Genomic DNA, 7,660 nt, shown 5'->3' with positions numbered 1-7,660 from the left:
CCTCCCTAACCATCTTATCCACCTGACAACTTTTGTCCTGTCAGCCTCAGGAATCAGTGAACACTCACTCCAAGATCCCGTCGTTCACACACGCAGAGATAATTATGGGGGCAGTCAGTCGTTAGGTTAGATCGAAATGGCAAATGTCAAATATAATCATAATTTTATGTAATCCTGTGTAAACAGACGGAGAAGAAATAGACATAGAGTGTGAAACATCAGGAAAGAGGGAGAACTATAGATCGAGAGAGGGTAACAGTGATGAAGGGAGATATAGGCGTGGAGAGAGAAGTGGAGAGCTAATCTTATTGGGAACCTCTTTCCATTTCCGTCTTCGCCTCTCTCTTGCTCAATCACTAGTTTCCCTCTCTGTTACTCTCTCTCTGTTTATCTCTCTCCTCTTCTCTCTATATTTCTATCTCCCTCTGGACCCTCGCAATCCCAATCTCTAACTGTGTCATACCTTCAACGTTGCTGCACACAGATTTGTGGGAACATTGACTCTAATCCAATCTCCTCTGTCTCTTTCTGTTACTCTCTCTCTCTCTGTCGTATCAATCTCTGTCTCTGCACCTACCTCTCATTATTATTATGTTATTCCAACCTCCATCACTTTCCTGGGTTTGGCTCCGTCTAACCACAATCTTTAATTCACTTTAATTCCTGGACTGGATAAGCCACTGGAATTCCATCAGCTGGCTCCCAGACCCTCGGTACCTTTAACTAATGTGCGGCCAAACACAGGGCCGGACATAGAGCAAGGACCTCCAGAGGCTAACTGGCATTGTGAGCCTTTAACGCACAGGAAGATCCCAGCCCCAGACACATCGCTCTCTGTAGAAAGGTGTTTCACCTGTTCTCCCCATCAGCTTCAGGAAATCAAAGAGGGAGACACACCACAAATACGCACACTCTGACTGGCACAGGGACGGGAGGAGGCTATTCAGCCCTTTGTCCTGTCCCACCCATGTTAGATCATGGCTGATCAGTCCCTTCCCCCATTGAGCCACAAGGAGACAGGCGGAGACAGTCGCAGAGCAGATACACAGAGAGGCAAAGAAACACTGGGCTGAACTCGGACTTGGTGCCAATGGTGCAAACCACGATGGAGGGGAGGAGGGTGATTGTGAATCGGTTGCCCGTTCAGCATCTCTCCCCTGTTTTTACCTCAATGGGAGCTAAACTGGGCAGATATGGAAAACAGGATCCCGGTTAACAATCACCTTGTACAACACCAAGGCAGCGAGTTCAAATCCACCCCCAGACAGAGGGACAGAGACACAGAAAACAGATCTCGGGTTTAGGACAGAACAAAGAGAGAGAGAGAGAAATAAATGGAAAGGGAGATGGAGAATTACATGCAGGGAGTCCGAAAGCACTGAGAGAGAAACTGAGAACACAGGGCAGAAATACAGATCAGGCCAGAGAGAGAGAGAGAGAGAAATGGAGACATACACAAAGAGATGTCGATATTGAGAAAAATCCCAGACAGAGAGAGAGATGCAGCGACAGAAAGATGGGGAGGGGCAGAGATTCAAAGTAAGATGTGTTTACAGAATAGAGAGGGGTGTCCCAGGACGGGGGATGGGGGTTGGGAGGATGTGGGTGAATGCAGAGATAATCTTGCAGGAAAGGAGGAGCACAGAAGGAAATATTCAGGGATTTGGAAGTGAGTGACAGAAGAAATGGACTCAGAGAGACAGATAACGATGCAGAGAGTTGCAGAAATTAGAGTGAAAATGGAAACTTGTGAAAGTCTAGAGAGAGGCAGAGAACGAAAGGATGATGAGTGATACAGGGGTATGGATGTAAAGATGTGAAGAAACAGAGCTAGGAACAAGGAGTAAGGTGCAGGGAACATGTTGCAGCAAGAGATGGAGATCTAGGGGGTTACATTGACTGTTCTGGAGCAGCGATACCCAAACTATTCCCTTCTGAGCACCTTCCCTTGTGGTAAAAAATCCACAGACCCCCGAAAGCACAAAATCAAAATACCGTGGCTGCTGGAAATCTGAAATGAAAACCGTGTTGGAAATACTGAGCATTTCCAGCACTTTGTTTTTCTCTCGGCCCCGAAAACTGTATCTCCTTCTGTATCTAGAAATGAATTTGACAATGACGCATACATATTTATTATTATTTTCCTCTCTGGTTAAAGCTCTTGCCTGAGAATTCTGCGTGGCCAAAAGATTCTACCTCTGCATCATCACAGCTGCAGCTTCCGAAAAGATTCTCCTTGGCAATAAGAGAAATAAAATTGATTCAAACAAAGCAAAGCATTTTTGAACAGAAATAAAACACAGCAAGAAACCAGGGATCTTTCTCTCACTCACTGACATGAAACAATCTCTCAATGACTCCCCGTCTTCAAAACACACCCCCTGACGCAGAGCCAGAGAATGGGAAGTGTGGCTGTGTTTACTCTCTCGCTCTCTCACTGCGTCTCTTCTCTCGGCCACTGAGTCTCCCTCTCTCTCTCTGTCTTATCCTTCCTCTCTGACTTTCCGTCTCTCTCCCTCTATCTCTCTTTCACTGTGTCTCCCTCTCCCCCTCTCTCTCTCTCTGTCTCTATCTGTTTCTCTCCCTCTCACTTTCGCTGCCTCTGTCATGACTGTTTGTGTCTCTCTTTCACCATCTCTCCCTTTCTCTCTGCCTCTCTCTCTCTCTCTGTCTGCCTCTCCGTTTCTGTCTGTCTCTCTCTCTGAGCCTCTCTTTCTGTGCCACTGCCTCTCCCTCTATCACTCTGTCTCTCCCTCTCTCTCTGTCTCTCTCTTCCTCTATCTCTCCCTCTCCCTCCATCTCTCTCTCTCTCACCCTCTCTCTCTCCTTCTACCTCTATCTCTCTCCTTCTATCTCTCTCTCTCCTTCTATCTCTCTCTCCCTCTATCTCCCTCTCCCTCTATCTCTCCCTCTCCCACTATCTCTCCTTCTACCTCTTTCTCTCTCTCTCCCTCTATCTCTCTCTCCCTCTATCTCTCTCCCTCTCTCTCTCTCTCCTTCTATCTCTCCTTCTATATCCCTGTCCCTCCATCGCTCTCTCTCCTTCTATCTCTCCTTCTACCTCTGTCTCTCTCTCTCCCTCTCTCTCTCTCTCTCTCCTTCTCTCTCTCTGTTCCTCTATGTCAATGCAGTTTGAAAATATCCAACACTCATTGCTAAAATACTGACACGAAACCCCTAATACCTGACTGGGTAGACAATGAGGGTTGCTACTGGGGTTCTGTCAAGGTCTCATTTCGCTTTCTCTTCTGTATCTCACTGTCTTCCACTTTGGCCCTCTCTACATGTCCCCATTTGTTTTCATTACCCTCTCTCCTCTTTCCTTCATCGCCCCCACTTTATACGGAGAGGGAGAGCGCCATCCACTTTATACATAGAGAGGGTACTCCCTCCACTTAAGACACAGAGAGGGAGCTCACTCCACTTTATATATAGAGAGGCAGCACCCTCCACTTTATACACAGAGAGGGCGCTCCCTCCCCTTTATACATGGAGGGTGAGCTCCCTCCACTTTATACATAGAGAGGTAGCTCATTCTATTTTATACAGCTGTCATGGTGGGATTTGAACCCTTGTCGCCAGAGCATTAGATTGGGTCTCTGGTTACTTGGCCAGTGATATTATCACTGTGTGACTGCCTCCCTAATGGCCGTGAACAGTGCATGTCCCCCAATTTGACCCACAGTAGTTTCTAGGCTGTAACCCTGAACATGGTCCCAAATCAGATCCTCAAAATTCACATATTAACTGGGAAAAGGCAGGAACAGAGTGAAAGGGGATTGCTTTGTCCCCGGATTCAGTGTCCACTGCAAACAGATCAGTTACATTTACAATCGAAACGCCAAGAATCAACAAGGTCACGATGTTGTGGCAATTACGGAGACTTGGATATCACAGGGGCACGAATGGATGTTGGATGTTCCGGGGTTTAGATGTTTCAAAAGGAATAGGGAGGGAGGTTAAAGAGGTGGGGGAGTGGCATTGCTAATCAAGGATAGTATCACAGCTGCAGAAAGGGAAGTCGTCGAGGAGGGTTTGTCGACTGAGTCATGATGGGTGGAAGTCAGAAACAGGAAAGGAGCAGTCATTTTGTTGGGAGATTTCGAAAGACCCCCCAATAGCAACAGAGACACGGAGGAACAGATTGGGATGCAGATTTTGGAAAGGTGCAGAATTAACAGGGTTGTTGTCATGGGTGACTTCAACTTCTCTAATATTGATTGCAACCTCCTTGGTGCAAATAGTTTGGATGCAGCAGATTTTGTCAGGTGTGTCCAGGATGGTTTCCTGACTCAATATGTAGACAGGCCGACTAGAGCGGAGGTTATGTTGGATTTGGTGCTTGGCAACGAACCAGGCCAGGTGGCAGATCTCTCGGCGGGTGAGCATTTCTGTGATAGTGATCACAACTCCCTGACCTTTACTATCGTCATGGAGAGGGATAGGAGCAGACGGGATGGGAAAATATTTAATTGGGGGTGGGGGAATTGCAATGCTATTCGGCAGGAACTGGGGAGCTTAAATTGGGAACGGATGTTCTCAGGGAAATGCAGGACAGATATGTGGAGGTTGTTTAGGGAGCACTTGCTGCGACTGCTGGATAGATTTGTCCCGATGAGGCAAGGAAGGGATGACAAGAGATGTGGACCAGCTAGTCAAGAGGAAGAAGAAAGTTTACTCAAGGTTGAGGACGCAAGGATCAGACAGTGCTCTAGAGGGTTACAAGGTAGCCAGGAAGGAACTGAAGAATGGACTTAGGAGAGCTAGAAGGGTACATGAAAAAGTCTTGGCGGGTAGGATTAAGGGAAGTCCCAAGGCGTTCTACACTTATGTGAGGAACATGACGATGGCAGAGTGATGGTAGGGCCGATCAGGGATAGTGGAGGGAACTTGTGCCTGGAGTCAGAGTAGATAGGGAAGGTCCTAAATGAATAATTTGCTTCAGTATTCACTCGTGAGAGGGACCTGGTCGTTTGTGAGGACAGCGTGAAACAGGCTGATGTGCTCGAACAGGTTGATGGTAAGAAGGAGGATGTGCTGGAAATTTTGAAAGACATGAGGATAGATAAGTCCCAGGGGCCAGACGGGATATACCCAAGGATATTACTGGAAGCGAGGGAAGAGATTGTGACGCCTTTGGCGATGATCTTTGCGTCCTCATTGTCCACTGGGGTAGTACCAGATGATTGGAGGGTGGCAAATGTTATTCCTTTGTTCAAGAAAGGGAATAGGGATAACCCTGGGAATTACAGACCAGTCAGTCTTACGTCAGTGGTGGGCAAATTATTGGAGAGGAATCTGAGACAGGATTTATGATTATTTGGAAAAGCATAGTTTGATTAGAGATAGTCAGCATGGCTTTGTGAGGGGCAGGTCATGCCTCACAAGCCTTATTGAATTCTTTGAGGATGTGACAAAACACATTGACAAAGGAAGAGTCGTGGATGTGGTGTATATGGATTTTAGCAAGGCGTTTGATAAGGTTCCCCATGGTAGGCTCATTCAGAAAGTAAGGAGGCATGGGATACAGGGAAATTTGGCTGTCTGGATACAGAATTGGCTGGCCCATAGAAGACAGAGGGTGGTAGTAGATGGTAAGTATTCAGCCTGGAGCGCGGTGACCAGCGGTGTTCCACAGGGATCTGTTCTGGGACCTCTGCTCTTTATGATTTTTATAAATGACTTGGATGAGGAAGTGGAAGACTGGGTTAGCAAGTTTGCCGATGACACAAAGGTTGCTAGAGATGTGGATAGTGTGGAGGGCTGTTGTAGGTTGTAACTGGACATTGACAGTATGCAGAGCTGGGCTGAGAAGTGGCAGATGGTGTTCAACGTGATAAAGTGTGAAGTGATTCATTTTGCAAGGTCGAATTTGAATGCAGAATACAGGCTTAAAGACAGGATTCTTGGCAGTGTGGAGGAAAAGAGGGATTTTGCGGTCCACGTCCATAGATCCCACAAAGTTGCCACCCAAGTTGATCGGGTTGTGAAGAAGGCATATGGGGTGTTGGCTTTCATTAACAAGGGGATTGAGTTTAAGAGTCGCGAGGTTATGCTGCTGCTCAATAAAGCTCTGGTTAGACCACACTTGGAATATTGTGTTCAGCTCTGGTCGCATCATTACAGGAAGGATGTGGAAGCTTTAGAGAGGGTGCAGATCAGATTTCCCAGGATGCTGCCTGGACTGGAGGGCATGTCTTATGAAGAAAGTTTGAGGGAGCTGGGGCTTTTCTCATTGGAGTGAAGAAGGATGAGAGGTGACTTGATAGAGGTGTACGAGACGATAAGAGGCATAGATAGAGAGGATAGCCAGAGACTTTTTCCGAGGGAGGAAAGGGCTATCACCAGGGGGCATAATTTTAAGCTGATTGGAGGAAAGTTTCAGGGAGATGTTGGAGGTAGGTTCTTTGCACAGAGAGTGGTGGGTGCGTGGACTGCACTGCCAGCGGTGATATTAGAAACAGATACATTGGGACATTTAAGCGACTCTTGGATAGGGACATGGATGATTGTAGAATGAAGGGTTTGTATGTAGTTTGATCTTAGAGTATGTTAAAGGGTCGGCACAACATCGTGGGCCGAAGGGCCTGTAATGTGCTGTACTATTCCATGTTCTTTGCTCTATGTTCTGTGCAATAGTATGGAAAATGTAACTGACACCACTCACAATTGTAGCATCTATCCCAAATGAGTACCGATTTCAGGTTTATTCCCGAGAGACGTCTTACTCAGAAAATGTCATTGACCGTGAAATGATTGTGTTTTATCCACCACATTATTTACATCAGAGTCAAAGCTGCTGATGTAATGTATTTGTTCAGGTGAGTGTAAGTCATAATAATGATCAGGGGTATAACCATATCAGTGGAGAGTTATCCCCTGCATAAATCAGGACCCATTGGAATGGAGCCTCTCAGAGTGGCTGGTGGAACTGTGCATTCCAGGCTAACAGAAGACTCTGCTTCTCACAGAAATGGGATATTCAGTAATGTATCAGATAGAAGACATTTATTACCCTGTACTTGCTGCAATTGGAGTTCCTGGTAAGCTGGTATCTCATCTGTTCAAGGTGTAAATCGATGTTAACTCTGCTGCTGTACTCGGTATTATTTGTCACTGTGTGTGTTACACAGCCACCTGTTCTTTTCCAGCAATTTACTGATGGAACCTTCGCATTGTCTACTCTTTCAGTCTTGCAGAAGTTGTATTATGTCTTTAATGTTATGGGTTTCACTAACCGTGGCATTGGTACTGGATTATTATCATTTGAATGAGATGCTTCAGTTGGGATCAAGAATCAGACCATCAGGAGTTTTAACAGTTTCATGATGTGGATCTAATTGGTCCTGGAATATATCTATGCATTATTTTCAGTGATTGATAATGAGACATCTCATGGTCTCAGTGTTACAATATTCTCCCTCCCCAATAACATGGCTCAGTATAACGGGGATTTCAATGTATCTATTGGTTATCACTGTTATCAAATATTATTTCATTTGTGTGTGGCTGACGCTGCTTCAGAGGTCTGGATGCTGAACTGAGTTTGCTGCTGACACTTTCACATCACCTTCTGTGCTTCACTGTGGAGCCTTCACTGTCACTGGACTACATTGTAAAATAGAAAGGACAAATGTAATGTTTTCTTGGTTTACACTCT

Source organism: Heterodontus francisci, unplaced genomic scaffold, assembly GCF_036365525.1.
Source record: "Heterodontus francisci isolate sHetFra1 unplaced genomic scaffold, sHetFra1.hap1 HAP1_SCAFFOLD_63, whole genome shotgun sequence".
NCBI classification, from domain to species: domain Eukaryota; kingdom Metazoa; phylum Chordata; class Chondrichthyes; order Heterodontiformes; family Heterodontidae; genus Heterodontus; species Heterodontus francisci.
This window is presented reverse-complemented; position numbering follows the sequence as displayed.